This window comes from Cricetulus griseus, unplaced genomic scaffold, assembly GCF_003668045.3.
Source record: "Cricetulus griseus strain 17A/GY unplaced genomic scaffold, alternate assembly CriGri-PICRH-1.0 unplaced_scaffold_131, whole genome shotgun sequence".
Classification (NCBI taxonomy): Eukaryota; Metazoa; Chordata; class Mammalia; order Rodentia; family Cricetidae; genus Cricetulus; species Cricetulus griseus.
In genome coordinates, this window is record NW_023276844.1 from 14,603 (window position 1) to 35,786 (window position 21,184).

A 21,184-nucleotide genomic window follows, 5' to 3' on the forward strand; every position below is an offset into this window, starting at 1 on the left:
CTGGACGTCTCTTTTTAGGGCTGTCCCTGCAAGGTGTCTTAGGATGCTGTGGTGGGGGAGATACGGCTGAGTCCACGTGGAGGTTTCCAAATTCCTTACACAGCGTGTTTCTGGGTGCCTTGAATATGTACAAATAATCACTATCTACCGCAGACCCTGCTCAGAGCAGGGACTGACTGGAGCTGCTGAATTCAGCTGGAGAAGAGCAGAGATTATGACTGACTAAAGAAAGGTTTCTCAGGGTGTCAGTGCTCTCTTTAGTTTGACTGAAGCTGCAGATCTGGCAGATGCTCTGGACCCACCTATTCCTGTCAGCCTCTGTCTCAGCCACCAGGTAAAAGGTGTGCTCATTGATAATGATGTCAAACATGAACCTCTTTTGGAGCTCTTGTTTGTTGAAGGTCAGGGCTACATCCAACTGTGTACAGAAGTTTAGGTTGATGATCCCCAAGGGTTTCTTGGAGTGTTCATTCTTATAGTATTCTAGAACATCTGGGTCACCACACATCTTACCGATCTGCAACATGAACCAGTGTTTCTTCCAAGCATAGCGCCTCAACTTTTTCTCAGGAACTGATTTCTCCAGCCAGCCTGTGCACACCACATCCGTTTCATCTGACTGGAGCAGTTCATGGAGGAGGGATTCCTCAGAGGTAGATTTCCTGGATTTCGTTAATAATTTTCTTAGCATTATTGCTTAATCCACTGTTAAAATGAAATCTTACCAGTACCTTGTCTCTTTAAACTTTCTCTGTGTGATTGACTGAGATCTCTATACCAATCAAACTCTCTTAGGAGTTGAAGCACCTATTTTGCAGTACCTTTTGCAATCCACCCTCACAAATTCTGATTTGCTTGCCAGCATTCTGAGGGTGATCTCTCAGGGTCCCCTTTTGTTCCTGTTCTCAGTGGGACCTCAATTTGTGGCTGCTCTTGGCCACCACTAAGTCCGAGTATCAGGCAAAAGCCTGGAGATCTGGATGAAACACAAGATGCCTGGTTCTCTTACTGAGATAATGTTCCTAACTTTTATTGTGAAGCAGCCTTGTATACAAACTTTCAAAATCCCAGGTCAAAGGGTTCACATCATGATCCTAGTGGGGCAAGGTTAGGAAAACAGGAGGTACCTGTGGTTATACTGGAAAACCACTGTTAGAGACCCTGTAGGGCCTGGGTCCCAACACCCAATGAGTCATTAGATGTCTAAAGCATATTAGCAGGAACCAGGAGCACACAACACTCAGGAACCCAAATTGGGGCCTCGCCATCCTGTGTGAAAACACAAACAGAACCCAGGGCCCACACCAAAATTGTATCTGGCCCTTTCCAAAGGCCTAAGGGAAGGTCTCTCCAATTAAACAAACGTCTTTTCTGTGCAGTGGACCACCAATGACGGTCGGCTGCGGAGTTACCAGAATCATCAACAGTTAAAAATTTAAGATAGAAAATAAGTGATAGAGTTAGGGGAGCAAAGGTGATCTTCAAGGTCCCCCTTCTTTACCTTAACTAAATAGACATTTAAAGTGTCCTAAGCATGTTCCACAATAGCCTGTCCTTGGGGGTTGTAAGGAATACCAGTTTTGGGGGTAATTTCAAAATCTTGACAAAATTGACTCTCTGGAGAGAGTGGCAACATAGACAGACATTTCCAAGGGTTGGGCAATTTGAGCTACATATTGACTATCAGTATAGATGTTTAGTGCTTCCCTGAGGAAGAGTTGTAGAGCCATGGCCAAGGCTAAAATTTTGGCCATTTGGGCAGAAGTTGCAGCAAATATGGCTATCTTAATGATAGGATAAGATACAACTATAGCTGTCCTTTTTGAAGAACCCTCTGTGAAAACCATTCACCCCTTGGAAACAGGCTGAGACCATATCTTTTGAAAAATCAAAGGATGTATCTTAAAAAAGGAAACCAGATTATTGCATGGGTAATAATTATCAAAATCTCTCTGGGTAGCAGAGAGAAAAATGCTCAAATCATAACTATTATTTTGTAGCGACTATTTGTTGACGGGATAAGGGTGTAACAAACTGATCTGGCTCCTTACCAAAAGTCTGCAAAGCAATCTTTTGCTCTTTAAATAGGTGTGCAATTATAGCTTGGGGATAGGATACCACTGATTTCCATGGGGAGGCCTGAGAATGGAGCCAAAGAATAGGACTCTCTTGCCAAAAAACTCCTGTAGGAGAATGAGCAGAACAAAACACTAATAATTTTAAAGGCTGGGCATAATCTATATAATCCAAATTTGCTCCTTCTAAGGCCTTTCCATCAAATGGATGCACTTCCCTCCTCAAGTATTGAGACTCGAGGGGAGTTGGGATCTGTGTCACCTTGTAATATATTAAAGAGAAAGCCTTTTTGAACAGTCTAACTACACTTATGAAGGATGATAAACTCTAGGACATGCTAAATGTGAATCAAGGGAAGCCCATAAATCTGTGATTCCAAAGGCTTGGGTCTCAATGCAGCTGTAATTACTAATTAATTCACTCAATGTCTAGATGAAACAGAGCAGAGATGGATCAAAAGCTTCACTACTCCAGGTCACACAATGCTCACAGCTGGTTAAAAGAATTAGCGTGGAATCAACTACATGCACCAAACCCTGGGGAGACAGTCTCAGGTCTTTAGTCTCTTCCACAGGCATTGCTAGTTGAAGTCCAAAACCCAGGGAATACCGGAACTTAGAGAAAAGAGGTTTCCACTGTCATTTTAAAATAAGCATTTAAGATAAAAGCTGAAAGTTTGCACGAACAGAAAAAAATAGGATTAGATAATGCTAAAACAAATGCTAATAATTTAGTGTAATGTACAAAAATTACCACTTTTACTTGAGTATGCCTTAAGAAAAAAGTACAAATTGTATTTACATAATTATACACTTTGTCTTTGACTTCTTTTTCTTCTTTTTACCATCTTTGCTCATCTTTTCTTTATGATTTTGAATTTCTTCAACTGATGTATAGAAGGCATCATCAACACCCAGATTATATTACAATGCATTTTTTAATATTCACATGGCCAGGTGTCTTTCCTTCTTTGCTGATTTTTTTCAATCTGTACTGTCGGATCTCTCTCACCAATGTATAAAAAGCATCCTCCACTCTCTGTCTTTTTTTTGCTGAGTTTTCAATAAATGGAATCCCATAACTGCCTGCTAAGTCCTGAGCCTGTTTTGTGTCTACTGTTCTAGAAGGCAAATCACATTTATTCCCTACTAGGACCATAGGCACATCTTCAGAGTCTTTTACTCTTTTAATTTGTTCTCTATAATGGTGAATATCTTCAAATGATTTAGTATTATTTATGGCAAATACACAAAGAAAGCCCCCCCAGTCCTCATGTACTGGTCCCTCATTGCACTGTACTCCTCTTGACCTGCTGTGTCGAGAATGTCCAAGTGACAGGTTTCTTTATCAATTACTACTTGTTTCCTGTAGGAGTCCTCTATTGTAGGATCATATTCATCCACAAAGAGATTCTGAATTAGCTGTATCGTCAAGGCAGTCTTGCCTACACCATCAGCTCCAACTACCACAAGTTTATGTTCACTCATTTTCAGCAGGCCTCTGCCCATGGCATGCCACACCTCAGGTCCCTTGCTGGCTCTCTCCAGGTACGAAATGGCTCGGGAGCCGGACTCTGGGCAAGCCGCCGCCTTCCTTCTCCCCCTCCACTGTATTGGAACTTGCCCTGTAGACCAGGCTGGCCTCGAACTCAGAGCTATCCCCCTGTCTCTGCCTCCTGAGTGCTGGGGTTAAATGTGTTCACCACCACAGCCCCACCCCTTTCTTCTTTTTTCAAATTACAAAATTTGACAGATGTGGCTTTCTGCCTGCATGTATGTTTTTGACCAAGCTCTTGCCTGGTACCCACAGAGTCCAAAAGACTAGTTTAGATTGACTAGGACTGGAATTACAGCCAATTGTGAGCTGCCTGTCCCTTGCCTTCTGTCTTGCCTTCCTCTCTGCCTTCTCCCCTTGTCTCTCTCAAAGGTGGGCAAGGCCATACCCCTGCACCCAGCAAAGGAATTTGGCATGTAAGCCCAGACCTGGTGAACTAACCAAAAGGCATGGGACAAACTCACCTTGGCTATCCCTTCCTCTAGGTTGGGCATTTGACAGCTGGGCTCAGATGCATGCAGATGGATTGCCCGTGTGCTCCAACTCAACTCTTGCCTCTGAAAACTGGACATGAGCTTCAACGACTTGGGAGACAGAGGACTGTGGCTGCTGGGGGAAGGTCTGAGGCAACCGGCCTGCAAACTCCAGAAGCTGTGGTGAGTGTTTTGCTTAGGAGGAGGGCGACAGGAGTAGCTTGGGGATGCTAATGGAGTCATGCACCACTACACACTGGATGCTTAAGTAGAAATTTTAAGGCCAGCCTCAGCTTTATAGCTACTATCAGGCCAGTGTGGGATATGGGAGATGCTACTTCAAAAGACAGAACTGAATACAATGATGGCTATTTTCATTCTAAAAGCAGGAAAAACATAAATATAACTGAGCCAGGGAGTGATGGCTGGAGCCTTTAATCCCAGCACTCGAGAGGCAGAGGCAGCAGGATCTCTGTGAGTTCCATGCCAGCCTGGTCTACACAGCAAGCTTCAGGACAGGCACCAAAAGTTACAAAGGGAAACCCAGTCTCAAAAACAAAAAAAAGAAAATGTGGTATCTCAAGTTCCTGCTCCTGCCACCATGCTAAACACTTGCTGCCATAACTCCACATATAAGTGGAGATAAGAAAAGAATCTCCCATCCTTCAAAAAGCAACCATCCATTAGACACACACACACACACACACACACACACACACACACACACACACACACGTGACAAACCTTGAAGGTGTTTAGAAACTGCTTGGGGAATAAGCATTTATTAATTTGGGCATTTCCTTTTCATCTATGAGTATGTGCATCTGGGCTTGCAGTGTGCACAGAGGCCAGAAGATGGCATCAGATGCCCGGCAGTATCCAGGTACAGGATGTTGTGAACCAACTAAACCAAACTAGTCTCCTCGAGAAGAGCAGTCTTAACCACTGAGCCATCTCTCCAGCTCTTGCTCTTGGGATATTAGGTTTCTGTTATCTGTTACTATACAGGCTGTCCTCTCAGACTCACCCTGCTTCACAACAGTGCTGCTCAGTTTAACTTTACTTCCTGTTCTTTTGTTTTTTTTTCCTCGAGGAAGTGTTTCTCTGTGGCTTTTGAGGCTGTCCTCGGACTAGCTCTTGGAGACCAGGCTGGTCTCCAACTCACAGCGATCTTCCTGCCTCTGCCTCCTGAGTGCTGGGATTAAAAAGTTGTGGGCCACCATTGCTTGGAGTTTCCTTTATTTTTATAAATATTTATTTATTATGTACACAGTATTCTGCCTGCATGTATGACTGCACACCAGAAGAGGGCACCAAATCTTTTTATAGATGGTTGTGAGGCACTCTGTGGTGGTTGGGAATTGAACTCAGGACCTCTGGAAGAGCAGCTAGTGCTCCAAACTCTGAGCCCTCTCTTGTTCTTTAAAATGAAACCAGTCTCAGCTGGCATCTGGGAGTTCTGAGTCTGTTATTTACCCACTGGACATGCCTTCCACACCATGCTATCTGCCTCTGAAAATGAGAATACAACTAGGAGTTTCCTGTGGTTTTTATTTATTAATATCTAAAGACACTCAAGATTGGTGCCCAGAGTATTTGGGAACAAGTTTGATCCCAGCACATGGAAGGAAGACGCAGGTAGATCTCTAAAAACTCCATGCCAGCCAAGGCTGTTGCCAACACCACCCAGCCCAAGTCAACTACTCTTAGCCTATCCTGAACAGCCAAGGCACACACCACCCTTCTTGCCATTGTTTCCTTTAAAAACCGGTCACAACTGAGGTATGCATTTGTATCAGTGAGTCAGCTCCTTGGTGGTCTCTTTTTGAGATCTCATGAACATGGAATAACAATTACATGCCAGCCAAGGGAGCAGAGAGAGACCCTGTCTCCAACAAGCAAACTGAACATTGGGAGTAAGGAGGCTGGAGAGGTAGCTCTGTGGTTAGGGCACTTGTTGCTCTGGCAGAGGTCCCAGTTACCAGATCCCTCTCTTTGGCTCACAACCTGTTCTAGGGGATCCAATTCCAGTTCCAGGAGATTGAATCACCCCTGGTGACCTCCATTGACACTGCAATATGAGGTTCAGACATGCATGTGTGCAAAATATTCATCCTAAAACAAAACTAACGGGCTGGCGAGCTGGTGTAGCAGGTTAAAGCATCTACTGCCAAGCTTGATGACAGGCTTCACCATCAGGACACCCGTGGGTTGAAAGGAAAACATCTACTGGTTGATCTTGGGTCTCCAAAGCACACCATGGTGAACAGTATTAAGAGCAAAAGCACAAACAAAACCCCTAGCTGGATCCCAGCTCCACAGGAGGCTCAAGTAAGAGAATTCCAGGTTCAAGGCCAACCTGGGAATGTTAGATTAAGGCCCTACCTGAAAATGTGAGATAGGAGGATGGTTTGGCAGTAGAGTGTCTGCTTTCCTAGCATCCCCAAAGCTGTTAAGTTCCAACACTGCAAATCACTGTTTAAGTTTTTGCATTTACCTTTTTTCTGAATTGAACAGTTTTCATATTCAGTCCATGTTAGGCTTCAGTGGGATACAGCCAAATTGCCAGGTTCATACCTGAGGGGGTATAGATTGAGAAATGGCAGGTAAAGACACTTAAGAAAAAGATACACAGGATAGAGTCGAGGTGGCAATCCAGTGCTTGAATACTGGACTCCCCAGGTTTATTCTTCAACATTCTCAAGTACCCCCACCAGAAGAGGAACATGGCAAAAGACTTCTTTATCATGTATAAGGAACAAACACACTTTCTACCTTAATCCACCAAACATTTGATAACCACTACTGAACCTCAACTTCTTATGGGACATGAGGTTCAAGAGTAACCACACCTCAGACCAAGTCTGTAGTTATTTAGGTAAAGCCATTCAAGACTAAGATCAAACATTCTATAGTAGCCATGCCTTAGACCTTATGACTTTGACCTTGGAAGACTAAGGACAGTTTTGAACTCTCTGAACTTGAGTCAAGGTGAAGCAGAGCCATCTCTGGGCTCTCACAGACAGTATTTCTACAAGTCTGAGGCCACCTTGAGATAACTGCTCTCCTGGTACCAAACATGGCCAAAAAGCCTTTCTCCTTGGTTATCTCCATTGCCTTTGCCCTAGAGATTTGTATTATTGTGGTTAGAGTGATGGCTCAGTAGTTAAGAACACTGGCAGCAGACTGGGCATTGGTGGTGCAACCCTGTAATCCCAGCACTTGGGAGGCAGAGGCAGACAGATCTCTGGGAGTTCAAAGCATGCCTGGTCTACAGATTGAGACCCAGGACAGCCAAGGTTACACAGACAAACCCTGTTGGAAAAAATCCAACCAAACAAACAACAGAAATGTTAACGGTTAATTATATGTGTATGTTTGTATGTATGCATGCATGCATGCATGTATGTATATATGCATGTATGTACGTATGTTTTTATGTATGTGTCCACATTCATTCAGCTGTTATTGCCCAGAAGAGGAGAGCAGATCCCTTGGAGCTGGAGTTAAAAATGGTTGTATATGGAACTGAACTCTGGCCCTGTGCAAGAGCAGGAAGCACTCCATACAGAACTAATGAAAACAATATTTGAAAAACAGGCTATGGGGCTGGAGAGATGACGCAGAGGTTAAGAGCACTGACTGCTCTTCCAGGGGTCCTGAGTTCAATTCCCAGCAACCACATGGTGGCTCACAACCATTGACAATTCAATCTGGTGCCCTCTTCTGGCAAGTAGGCAAAACACTGTATAAGTAATAAATAAATCTTGAAAAAAAAAGAAAGCAAGCAAGAAAGAAAGGAAAACAGGCTAAAAGGCAGGGTACTATGATGTTGTCTTTGTATGCACCATAGTGATAGTCCCATGTTTGTCCACAGGCTGTTTGGAATGGACCTGAACAAAATGATCCACAGGAGGCTGGCAGCACTTTGACTCACAAAAACTTAATTGGATATTGGGTGCTGAACAGGGCTGTGGCATTAGAATGGAGGCCAGCAGGACTTTTATTCCCTCAGATTGCTGTGATCCAGCACTTGAGAGACATTACTTTGTGTGTGACTTTTGCTTTTCTCTGTGTAACAATCAAGGCTGCCCTGGAACTAAGCAAAAATCTCAATACTGGACATTTCAGTCAGTCACTGTAACAAGACTCCCACCTACTGGCCAAAGTGTGAAACTGCAGATTAAAATAAGGGCAGAGGACACATATTTGGAGGAGTTGGGTGTATTATGTTAGAGACAAGTTGTTTCTGTAGGCATGGCTGTCCTCCACCTCTTAGATCTGCTTGCCTCTGCTTCTCTAGACCCGCAAATATTTGCACAGTTTCCAGAGGCAATTCAAGCAGTAACCAAGAATCCTTGCAGACATATGAAGGGGGGGCAATATTTCCCTGCCCAGCCAATCCCTTAGAAATTTGTCTGTTTATCTGGGAGTTGGTGGCACATGCCTTTAATCCCAGCACTCGGGAGGCAGATGCAGACAGATCACTGTGAGTGAGAGACCAACCTGATCTACAAGAGCTAGTTCCAGGACAGCCTCCAAAGACACAGAGAAACCCTGTCTGAAAAAACCAAAAAAAAAGAAAAAAGAAAAAAAAAGTTGTTTGTTTTCCTACTTCACAATTCAGCATTGTAATCACACTGGGAAACTATACACTAGAACAAACAGAAGCACAAAATATACTAAGTGGGCTGGGGCTGTAAACCAAGGTTCCAGAGGCAGTATACCTAGAACGATGCAGGACTGTTTGTATCTGCTATCCACACAGATGAGGCCTCAACACATGGAGAGGGCAGGACATGTGGACAATCTGTATGACTGGCTGCCTGGATAGCATGCATGAAACCAAGGACTCTACTCTGTCCTAAGGAGCCATACATAATGCATGCCGATGGGCTGAACAAATGTTTACATCAGCTGTGCATGATGGCTTGTGCCTTTATGAACCAAAGGCAGGTCATTCAAGAGCAGGCAGAGCTACAGGGAGGCCCAGGAAAATTAAGTAATTGGCAAAGTGTGACAACTTGAGAGAAACTGGGTTTGAACTCCAGGACCTACAGGAATATATACATATATATTCGTGCAAGCTCCAGGCAATTGTATGCTCACTAATGGTAAAGGGCAGAAACATGTTAAGGAGCCTGCCACCAAGCATGAAGACCAGACATACATCACAGAAACCAACACGGTTGCAGTGACCTGAAACAAGGGAGTAAGCACAGGCCCAATGGTGAGCATGCAAAATGTAAAATGTGCCCAGTATTGTGGCTATTACATTAACACCCAAGAGGCAGTCAGGACAACCTGGACAATTTACTAGGATTCTAACACCTTCCTCCCCACAAAAACAAAAACAACAACAACAACAATAAAACACTTGGAAATGGCATATGCCCTAATCCTAGAAGCAAGATCTGTGCTTCTGGTAGGCAGGAATTCCAGCATAGACAGCCTATCTCAAAAAGGGCCTCATAGGGTGCTCAATGGTGGTTTGAGCCTTTAATCCCAGCACTTGTGTGGTGGAAGCTGGTGGATCTAACTCCAAGTTAGAGAAAACCTGTCTTGAAAAAACAAAACAAATAACAAAAACACACTGAGGTGTTTTGGTCGCACTGAGCTTGTTCAAACACCATGTCAAAGTTGTTTTTCAAATGTAGCTCAGGATGTTTCTGAGTTTCTGTTAGGGCCTTGGTTCATTTCCCTCTGCCTTTAATCACAGCATTCAGGAGGAAGAGGCAGACAGATCTCTGTGAATTTGAGTCCAGCTTTGTTCAGTAGAGCTAGTTCCAAGACAGCCTCAAAAGCCAAGGGGAAGCCCTGTGTTGAACCGCCCCCCACCCCCCAAAAAAACCTCTGAGACATGTGCCCTAAACTGGAGTTCTTACAAGGTGAACCTTGAACCTAATGAAACCGTCTCAAAAGCTCCCCAGAGAAAAATCCGTTTTCAAAATGTAACCATTGTAGCTTAGGTCTCACCACTACCCGGCTCTGTTTTAGGTCCAAGAAACATACATGAACAGTGTTCCCATCACACTTAACTTACCCAGCGTTTTTAGCGGAGTACAGCACTCCAAAGCCTGAGCTCAGGGCCTGTGCACAAGAGTTTCCAATGGCCTCAACTGGGAGGCTTGTCCCACGCAGCTAGACACAAAGTGGAAGCACTTTCCAGTTCTGCCTCAGAGAGGACAACCACTTTGATGACCACTATGTGGGTTGTTCCCTCGAGCCTGGGGGCTCCTGAACCACCCAAGTCCTCTCCAATACTGCTTCAGCTCCTGGATACTGTGCAAGCGATGTCCTGAGTCCTTTCTTTCCACTCAACATTCTCCCCTCCATGCCCATAGTCCCAGCTCCCAGGACACCGCAGTTAAACCAGACACACACTACCAAAGGGCCCATTATAGCTCAAGTCCAAAGAGTGCCCCACACTATTCGAAATCTAGATGAGTCACTAGAAATGAGGAAACCGCACTTTTGTGAACCGGTGATGCTCAAAACCTGGTGGCACTTTATTCCAGAACAAAAAGTGCCACCGTAGTTTGAGTACCACAGGCTCACATGGTCCAGTGAGATGCACAAGACGGAAAAAGAATTACCCTCCAGTAGTTTGAGTACCACAGGCTGACATAGTCCAGAGAGACACACAAGCTGGAAAAAAAAATTTACCCGCCTGAAAACTGAAAACATTGCAACAGTTCAATCCAATGCACCAAAAACATAAATAATATGTAAATTAAGTTCCAAAGCAAGCTAGTCAGTGCTGGCTCAAGCCCATGATCCTAGTTAGGCAGGCAGTCGTGTGCATTCGAGGCCGGCATTGTCTACAGAGCACGTTCAGGACATGCTCCAAACTACACAGACTATGAAAAGTTCTGTAAGTAGGCCCTTTGTGGTTTTGAGGAAGGCAGAAGTGTGTTACTTAGCCTGTCCCAGGTCGTAAGCTGGCTAAATTAAACCTATCTCATACAACATCCATATGAAGCCTATACCTGCCTCTCAAAGCTAAGGTCCTCGGTTTCAAATCTCAGAACAGACAAAAAAAACTTACCTTTCTGACAGAGAGAAAGCCGAACTCGAAAGGTGGAGCAGAATATCCTGACAAGCACCAACAAAATCCCAAAGAAGTCCCTGGGAGAGGGAGAGGCTCTAGTATTTACATAGTCTGAGGGCTCATTGGCCCCCTGGAGGGGAGGCTCTGGAATCCCTCTCCCCAACTTGGGCCATCCTTACCCAATCCACCCTCTGTCCTGGGTTCTGATGCCCCCTGGGGCTGAATGACCTTCAGCATCCATGCCCTGCTCCCCCATCATCCCGCGTCTGCCCCTCACCCCAGAGGAGGAAGTGGATTTGTTTGTATGGGTCGGGTGTTTCCATTTTTGTAGCAATTATTGAGGCTGAGACTGGCTCCAGATTCATAATTAAAAATATTAATGAAAGGAGCAAAGAAAGTATCCTCTGCCTGGGAGGCTCAGTGTTTTGTTTTGTTTTCTTATTTTCTGACTGAGTTGCAGTCCTTTCTCTGCCTCCTTTGTCTTTCTTCCTCTTGTGTGTACGGGTAGACCTTATTTGCCAAATTGCACTGTGGGTCAAACAATAACTAACTGAGTTGGTTTTCTCTACCTTTACATGGTTTTATGGATTGAAATCAGGTTTCCAGCATACAGGGCTAAAGCTACTGAGCCTTGTTGCACAATTAGGTTTTAGGGTTTCTTCGGACAAAGTCTCAGTTACTCCAAGCTGGCCCTAAACTCACTAAATTGCCAAGGTTGTCCTTGAATTCTTTAATTTCTCTTGCCATCTCCCAAGGGCTGGAATAATGGGCACATAAGACCATTTCCAGTTCAGTCTTAAATTCCAGGCATATTTCTATGTATTTTTGATGTATTTTTATTGAAGAAGTAAACCTTCTCAGCAAGTAGCTAGATCTTCCATTTGGAGAAGCAGATAAAGATAGGGATTTGGCCCATGTAGTAGGAACACCTTTACTCCCAGCCCTTGGAAGGCAGAGGCAGGTAGATGTTTTGAGGTTGGGGTCAGGAGTACACAGAGAGCCCCTATCTCCATAAAAATATTAACAGGGTTATATGTTTTAGAGTCTAGAATACTGGAGTTCTTTTTTATATTTTTCCTCCCTTTATTTATTTGGAGACTGGGTCTTTCTAAGCTAGGCTAGCTTTGGATTCTCTATGTAGCAGAGGATAACCCTGACTCCTTCTCCTGTCAATCCTTCCCAGTCTGGCCTTGGCCACTATGCCTTGTCTATTCTATGGTGAATCCATCCAAGCAAAGCATCCCAACAATTTAGCTTCAACCTCAGAATTTAGTTTCTTTTGATTCAGTGTGTGTGTGTGTGTGTGTGTGTGTGTGTGTGTGTGTGTGTAAGAGAAAGAGAATCCTGCTAGCCCTGGCGAGCCTGGGACTCACTATGTAGACAAGGCTGGTCTCTGCCTTAAGAATAAAGACTTGACCCAACACTCTATTCTGCAGTGAGCTTTTAAAATTACATTTCTGAGTGTGGTGGTGCACAACTTTAATCCAAGCATTCTGGAGCTAGAAGCAGCACACATCAGGATATCCGGGCTCCTTGGTCTGCATAGCTGGTTCCCAGAAAACTACAGTTCTTACACAGGAAAACCCTTTATGGAAAAAAAACACATAATCAGAGACAGAATAGACTCCTCCATTACCCCAAAAGCAACTTCCCCACATATGCAAACATGTAATGAACTTTGAGTGTGTTTAGAGACTTTTAGAAAAGATGGCAATCATTATTTTGTGTATCTATAAGGATCAGAATGCAGGCATGGCTTGATTTGGGAATTTTCTTTTCTTCTTTGTGTATGTGTATTTGGGAGTGGGGGTGTCCACAGAGGACAGAAGATGACATCAGATGACCGGGACCATCACTTACAGGATGTTGTGAACTACTAACTGGGTGCTGGAAACCAAACATGGCTCCCTGAGAAGAGCAGATTTAACCACTGAGCCATCTCTCCAGCTCCTGCTTTGGGGATCTGGGTTTCTGGGATCTCTTACTATTCTGTCTCCCCAATCAGGCTCACCCTGCTTAGAGGCAGAATCCCTGCAGTGCTACTTTGTCCTTGTCTACATCCCCCACCCCATCTCCTGAGACAGGGTTTCTGTGTGTAGCCCTGGCTATCTGGAACTCACTCTGTAGCCCAGGCTGACTTTGAACACATAAATCAGCCTCCCTATTCAGTGATTACAGATGTGAGTCACCATGTCTACTGTTCAAACCCAAGCCTTACCAAACTGCAGGAATTGGACTCACTTTTTAGAGATGTGTCCTCTGGAGACAGAGAAGCCCTGAGGGCAAGATCCTCCCTAACTCTACTCTTCCAGAACAGATGTGTTTCCAGACTAAAACTGAGGAGCAAATTAACCACAGAAGGAAATTGTCGATCATTGTCCTCAAACCAGGAAGGGCATTCAGTCTATAATAAATTACATTATTGGCCAGGTGTTGGTTGTGCAAGCCTCTTGGGAGGCAGAAGCAGGTGGTTCTCTGTGAGTTCAAGGCCAGCATATTCTACAGAGCGAGTTCCAGGACAGGCTCCCAGACCATAGGGAAACCTGTCTCAAAAAATGTACACACACACACACACACACACACACACACACACACACACACACCAAAAAAAACTTACATTATTACAACTTGTATTGATTTTTGCTCCCAAGTTCTACCCCCCACCCCAAATGGTTACTTTTCTGTGTAGCCCTGACTGCCTTGGTACTCAGCTATGTAGTCTAGGGGAGCCTTGAACTCAAGAGAACAAGTTTCTCTGGCCACCAAGTGAAGCTTATTAGGGTTAAGTGAGTGAACATGACAGGGACACTATTTGCTGAGGGCTACACCACTCACTAAGGAAGGTTCCAGCAAACAATGAATGTGCTCATGACACTTTCCTTTAAACACCTGTAAAATCCTCACCTCAACTCCCTGAAAAGACCACCTCCCCCACCTCAGCTTGTCCCCTGCAGGCTAGAAAGCTGTGGCTTCATAGAAAAAGCAGGTGAGGACCTTTCTTCCTTCCTGAGAACCAACCAGAACCTGACTGAGCTTTATGTGACCAACAAGGCTCTGGGTGACACAGGTGTCAGGATACTGTGCAGGAGGCTGAGACATCCAGGCTGCAAACTTTGAGTCCTGTGGTGAGAGATGGACCTCTGATTTCTTGGGGGGAGAATAGGGAATTCAGGAATGCTGGCCTCAGATTTGGGGGTAGGAATTCTAAATGATTGAGATGCATTAAAGACTGGATAAATGATGCTGGAGAGAAAGATCAACAGTTAAAAGCACTTGGTGATCTTACAGGGGACCTGTGTTCAGTTCCCAGCACCCCTGTCAGGTGGCCACATTCACCTGTAATTCTAGCTCCTGGGGATGCAACTCCCTTTACTAGTATTCACAGTCATGTCCCCACTGCACCCCCACAGGTACATGCACATATGAAAATAATAAAATTTTAATAAACTAGCTGGAATTGGAGTCCCATGCCTTTAATCCCAGTACATGGGAGGCAGAGGCCAGAGTATCTCTCTTAGTTTGAGGCCAGCATGGACTACAGAGTAAACGTCAGGATTGGCTCTAAAGCAATACAGAGAAACCCTCTCTCAAAAAAACAAAATAAATTAAATAACTGAATAAATAAAAGGTACAAGTATTATACTGTCTTGAAACACCAAATAAATAGATAGATAGATAGATAGATAGATAGATAGATAGATAGATAGATCATAAGATTGGGAGGGAGGAGCCCAGAGAGTTTGGGAACATGTTTGACCCCAGCACATGGAAGGCAGATGCAGGTAGATCTCTAAGAATTCTGTAAGATCAAGATAAACTAGAGAGGGTGGAGTTAACTCCAACCTCAGAAAAAGCCTGAGAAATTCCCTGTGTAGCACAAGGCTGATTCAGCTGCAGGGTTTCTCTGTGGCTTTGGAGTCTGTCCTGGAAGTAGCTCTTGAAGACCAGGTGGGTCTCAAACTCACAGCGATCCACCTTCCTTTGCCTCCCGAGCACTGGGATTAAAGGTGTGCACCACCACCACCAAGATCAGGTCACCCACTCTTACCCAATCCTGAACAGCCAAGGCACATATCACCCTGTTTGGAGTTTTTTCCTTTAAAAACCCTTCACACAGCTTGAGAGATGGCTCAGAGGTTAAGAGCATTGGCTGCTCTTCCAGAAATCCTGAGTTCAATTCCCAGCAACCACATGGTGGCTCACAACCATCTGTAATGGGATCTGGTGCCCTCTTCTGACCTACAGGGATACATGCAGACAGAACACTGTATACACAATAAATCAACAAATCTTTAAAATAAAATCTTCACAATTGAGGCCAGGCAATCTTTTGCTGCAGCTGATGTGCCGGTTTGAAGGACAGGATCCCTGCTGAGTATTGTAACTTAACATTAAACATTATGAGTCTGCATCATAATGAGTTGGTTCCTTGTTGGTCTCTTTTTGGAATATCAAGAACTTGACAGGGACAGAGTAGCACTGTGGGGATTCTGCCTTTAAGCAGGGTGAGCCTGAGTAGGGAGAAAGTATAGTAAGAGATCCCAGAAACCTAGATCCCCAAAGCAGGAGTTGGAGAGATGGCTCAGTGGTTAAGACTTCTCTTCTTTAGGAGCCAAGTTTGGTTTCAAGCACCAAGTGAGTAGTTCACAACATGCTGTAACTGATGGTCCCGGTCATCTGATGTCATCTTCTGTCCTCTGTGGACTCCCCCCAGTACCAAATACACATACACAAAAAGGAAAAGAAAATTTCCAAATCACGCCCTGCCTGCAGTCTGATCCTTGTAGATACACAAAATAATAAATATCTTTTTTCTAGAAGTCTCTAAACGCCCTCAAAGTTCATTACATGTTTATATATGTGGGGAGGTTGCTTTCGGGGTAATGGAGGAGTCTATTCTGTCTCTGATTATGTGATTTATTTGTTTGATTTTTTTTTGGTTTTCCATACAGGGTTTTTCAGTGTAAGACCTGTAGTTTTGCTGGAACCAGCTTTGTAGACCAGGTGGCCCAGATATCCAGATATGTGGCTGCTTCTAGCTCCAGAATGCTGGGATTAAAATTGTGCACCACCACACTCATAAATGTGATTTAAAAAAGCTCACTGCAGAATAGAGTGGTAGGACAAGACTATTCTTAAGGCAGAGACCAGACTTGTCTTCATTGTGAGTCCCAGGCTAGACAGGACTAGTAGGATTCTCTCTGTCTTACAAACACACACATACACACACACTCTCAGACTGAATCTTAGGTTTAAGCTAAGTTGATGGGATGCTTTGCTTGGTTAGATTCAGCATAGAATAGACAAGGCATAGTGGCAAAATCAGACTGGGAAAGCAGATACAGGAAAAGGATTCAAGGTTATCTTCAGCTACATAGAGAACCCAAAGCTAACCTAACCTAGAAAGACCCAATATCCTAATAAATAAAGGGAGAACAAAATATATAAAAAATCTAGTACTTTAGACTCTAAAACCTATATCCTTGTTGCTGTTTTTATTGAGATATGGGCCATCTGTGTAGTCCTGGCCCCAAACTCAAAACATCTACCTGCCTCTGCCTCTGCCTCTGCCTCTGCCTCCGCCTCCGCCTCCTGCCTCCTGCCTCCTGCCTCCTGCCTCCTGCCTCCTGCCTCCTGCCTGCCTCCTGCCTCCTGCCTCCTGCCTCCTGCCTCCTGCCTCCTGCCTCCTGCCTCCTGCCTCTGCCTCTCTGCCTCTGCCTCACAAGGGCTGGGAGTAAAGATCTTGCCACTACATGGGCCAAATTAATATCTTTATCTGCTTCTCCAAATGGAAGACCTAGCTACTTGCTGACAAGGTTTACTTCTTCAAAAAACAATACATCAAAAATTCATTAAAATGTCCCTGGAATTGATGACTACACTGGGCATGGTCTTATGTGCCCATTATTCCAGCCCTTGGGAGATGCGAAGAGGAAATAAGGAATCCAAGGACGTCCTTGGCAATTTAGTGAGTTTAGGGTCAACTTGAGTACCTGAGACTTCGTCCGAAGAAACCCTAGAGCCCAAGCATGTAAAGTGTCTCAGTAGCTTTGTCCCTGTATTCCTGGACACCTGATTTCAATTCATAAAACCATGTAAAGGTAGAGAAAGCCAACTCAGCTAGCTATTGTTTGACCCACAATCCAGTTTGGCAAAGCGGGTCTAACCATACACACATGAGGAAGAAAGACAAAGGAGGTGGAGCAAGGACTTCATCTCAGTCAAAACATGAGAAAACAAACCAAAACACTGACCCTCCCAGGTAGAGATTACTTCCTTTACTCCTTTCATTAATATTTTTAAGAATGAATCTGGAGCCGGGCAGTGGTGGCACATGCCTTTAATCCCAGCACTCGGGAGGCAGAGGCAGGTCGATCTCTGTGAGTTCGAGACCTTCATGGTCTACAAGAGCTTGTTCCAGGACAGCCTCCAAAGCCACAGAGTAACACTGTCATGAAAAAAAAAGAATGAATATGGAGCCAGGCAGTGGTGGCAAATTCCTTTTCATCCCAGCACCCAGGAGGCAGACAAGGACGGATCTCAGAAAGTTTCAGGCTAGGATAGGCTCCAATACTATCCAGAATCTCTAAAAGGACCCCAAAACAAAAACCAAATGCTGAATCTCACTATGTACCCTGGCCAGTCAGGAATTCATGATTGTGACCCCCGGGGATTGAACTAACAGTGATCCTTCCCACACCCCGAGACTCAGCCTCAATAATTGCTACAAAAAAGAAACCACCCTACCCAGACCCCAGCCATTTAAAAACATAGATACAAACAAACAAATCCACTTCCTCCTCTGGGGATGGGGGGCAGACACGGGATGGTCCGGGTGCAGGGCATGGATGCTGAAGGTCATTCAGCCCCAGGCGGCATCAGAACTGAGGACACAGAGCTGATTGGGTAAGGATGGTCCCGGGTGGGGAGAGGGAATCCAGAGCCTCCCCTCCAGGGGGCCAATGAGCCCTCAGACTATGTAAATACTAGAGCCTCTCCCCTTCCCAGAGACTTCTTTCAGGTCTTGTTGGTGCTTGTGAGGATATTCTGCTCCACCTTTCGAGTTCGGCTTTCTCTCTGTCAGAAAGGTATTTTTTTTTCTGTTCTGGGATTTGTAACCGAGGACCTTAGCTTTGAGAGGCAGGTGTAGGCTTGATATGGATGTTGGATGATATTGGTTTAATTTCTCCAGCTTACGACCTGGGTCAGGCTGAGTAACAAACATCTGTCTTCCTCAAGACCAACAAGGGCCTACTTTCAGAAATTTTGGTATTCTATGTAGTTTGGAGCATGTCCTGGAATGTGCTCTGTAGACTTGGCCGCCCTCGAATGAACAGGTCAGCCTGCCTAACTAGGATTATGGGCTTGAGCTAGCACTGACCAGCACTTGTAAAAACTAGAATTTTAAATGAACATAGCCAAGTATTTGGCCTCCTGGACCCGAGTCAGCTGAGTTTAGTCACACCTCACAGGAAGCAAGACCTGCAGGCAGATTGTATATAATTTTAGCAATGTAGGAATTTTATGAGTGTTTGTGGGGGTTATGAATGATGCTTCCAGGAGTTTCAGAGGGTTTCAGGCAATTGTATTGCATTTGTTGGAGAAGCCATATTATCAATGGTCTTGGATCAATTTTGGGACCGGATACTAACCACCCTGAATTTACTTATCATTTAGGTTCTTGGCACATTTTATTGTACTGTGTCAATGTTTTTGTTTGTTTGGTTTGGTTTGGTTTGGTTTTTGGTTTTTCGAGACAGGTTTTCTCTGTGTAGCTAAGGAGCCTATGCTGGCACTCACTCTGGAGACCAGACTGGCCTTGAACTCACAGAGATCTGCATGCCTCTGCCTCCCAAGTGCTGGGATTAAAGGCATGCGCCACCAATGCCCGGAATGTTCCAATGTTTTCAGTTTTCTGGCAGGCAAATATTTTTCCGGTTTGTGCATCTCTCTGGACCATGTCAGCCTGTGGTACTCAAACTATGGGGGCACTTTTTGTTCTGGACTAAAGTACCGCCAGGTTTTGAGTGCTGCCGGTTGACAAAAGGGTGGTTTCCTCAGTTCTTAGTGACTCCTCTAGCATTCGAATAGTGTGGGGCACTCTTGTGACTTGAGCTACAATGGGTCCCTTGGTAGCACGTTTCTGGGTTAACTGTGGTGTCCTGGGATCTTGGAATCCGGGGGCACGGACAGGAAAATGTTGAGTGGGAAGGAAGAACCCAGGACATCGCTTGCACGGTAGCCGGGAACTGAAGTGGTATTGGAGAGGTCTTGGGGGGTCGAGGCGCCTCCAGACTCGAGGGGACAACCCACATTGTGGTCATCAAAGTGGTTGCCCTCTCTGAGGCAGAACTGGAAAGTGCTTCCACTTTGGGCCTCGCTGTGTGGGACAAGCATCCCAGTTGAGCCCATTGGAAGCATTTGTGCACAGGCGCTGAGCTCAGGCTTGGGAGTGTGAGGAATGCTGCACTCTGCTAAAAATGCTGGGTAAATTAGGTGTGATGGCAACACTGTTCATGTATGTTCCTTGGACCTAAAACAGAGCCCGGTGGTGGTGAGACCTAAGCTACAACGGTTACATTTTGAAAGCAGATTTTTCTCTGGGAGCTTTTGAGACGGTTTCAGTAGGTTCCAGGTTTGCCCTGGTTGTAAGAACCCCAGTTTAGGGAACATGTCACAGGGGTTTTTTGTTGGGGGGTTCGATTGAGGGCTTTTCTCTGTATTTTGAGACTGTCTTTGAACTAGCTCTCCTGAACCAAGCTGGTCTCGAACTCACCTCTGTCACCTTAGTGCTGGGATTAAAGGCAGAGGGAAAGGAATCAAGGCATTAACAGAAACTCAGAAACTCCTTGAGCTAAGTTGCAAACAACCTTTGACATGCTGTTTGAACAGGCTCAGTGTGATCAAAACATCTCAGTGTTTATTTTGTTTTTTGTTTTGTTGTTTCAAGACAGGGTTTCTCTAAATTTGGAGTCAGGCTTCTGCTCACAAGTTCAGGGATTAAAGGCTTGCACCTCCACTGAACACGCTATGAGGCACTTTTTAAAATAGGCTGTTTATGCTGGAATTCCTGCCTGCCAGAATGACAGATCTTGCTTCTTCTAGGAATAGGGCATATGCTACTTCCCAGTGGTTTTGTGGGGTTTTTTGTTTAGTTTTTTTGGTTTTTTTTTTTGAGGGGAATGAAGGTGGTAAAATCCTAGTAAATTGTCCAGGCTGTCCTGACTGCCTCTTGGGTGCTAACTGTAACAGTCACAATACTGGGCACATTTTACTTTTGTGCATGCTCACCATTGGGCCTGTGCTTACTCCCCTGTGTCAGGTCACTGCAACCATGTTGGTTCCTGTAATGTATGTCTGGTCTTCATGCTTGGTGGCAGGCTCCTTGACATGCCTGGAGATGTCATGGATGTGTGTGTGTGTGTGTGTGTGTGTGTGTGTGTGTGTGTGTGTGTGTGTGTGTCTGTGTGTCTGTGTGTGTGTTTGTCTATATGTGTGTGTTCCTGTAGGTCCTGGAGTTCAAACCAGCTTCTCTCAAGTTGTCACTCTTCTCCAATTGCTTCATTTTCCTGGGCCACACTGTAGCTCTGCCTGCTCTTGAATGACCTGTCTTTGGTTCATGAAGGCACAAGCCACCATGCACAGCTGATGTAAACATTTGTTCTGCTCAGATGTTAAACATGGTTGTGAAATCCACATAGCTCCTTTGGGCAGAATAGAGTCCTGGGTTTCATGCATGCTAGCTAGGCAGCCAGTCTTCCAGCTGGTCCACATGTCCTGCCCTCTCCATGTGTTGAGGTCTCGTCTGTGTGGATAGCAGATACAAACAGTCCTGGATCTTTCTAGGTATACTGCCTCTAGAACCTTGGTTTACAGCCCCTGCCCACTTGGGATCTTTTGTGCTTCTGTTTGTTCTAGTGTACAGTTTCCCAGTGTGATTACAATGTTGAGTTGTGAATTAGGGAAACAAACAACTTTTTCTTTCTTTTTTTTTTTGGTTTTTCCCAACATGGTTTCTCTGTGTCTTTGG

The 21,184-nt window shown here is 44.8% G+C and overlaps 1 pseudogene; it reads right to left on the reverse strand.

The window, feature by feature from the left end:
- Positions 1-2,823: 2,823 nt before the first annotated feature.
- LOC113838574 lies at positions 2,824-3,563 on the reverse strand (annotated as a pseudogene).
- Between the last annotated feature and the right edge of the window lie 17,621 nt (positions 3,564-21,184).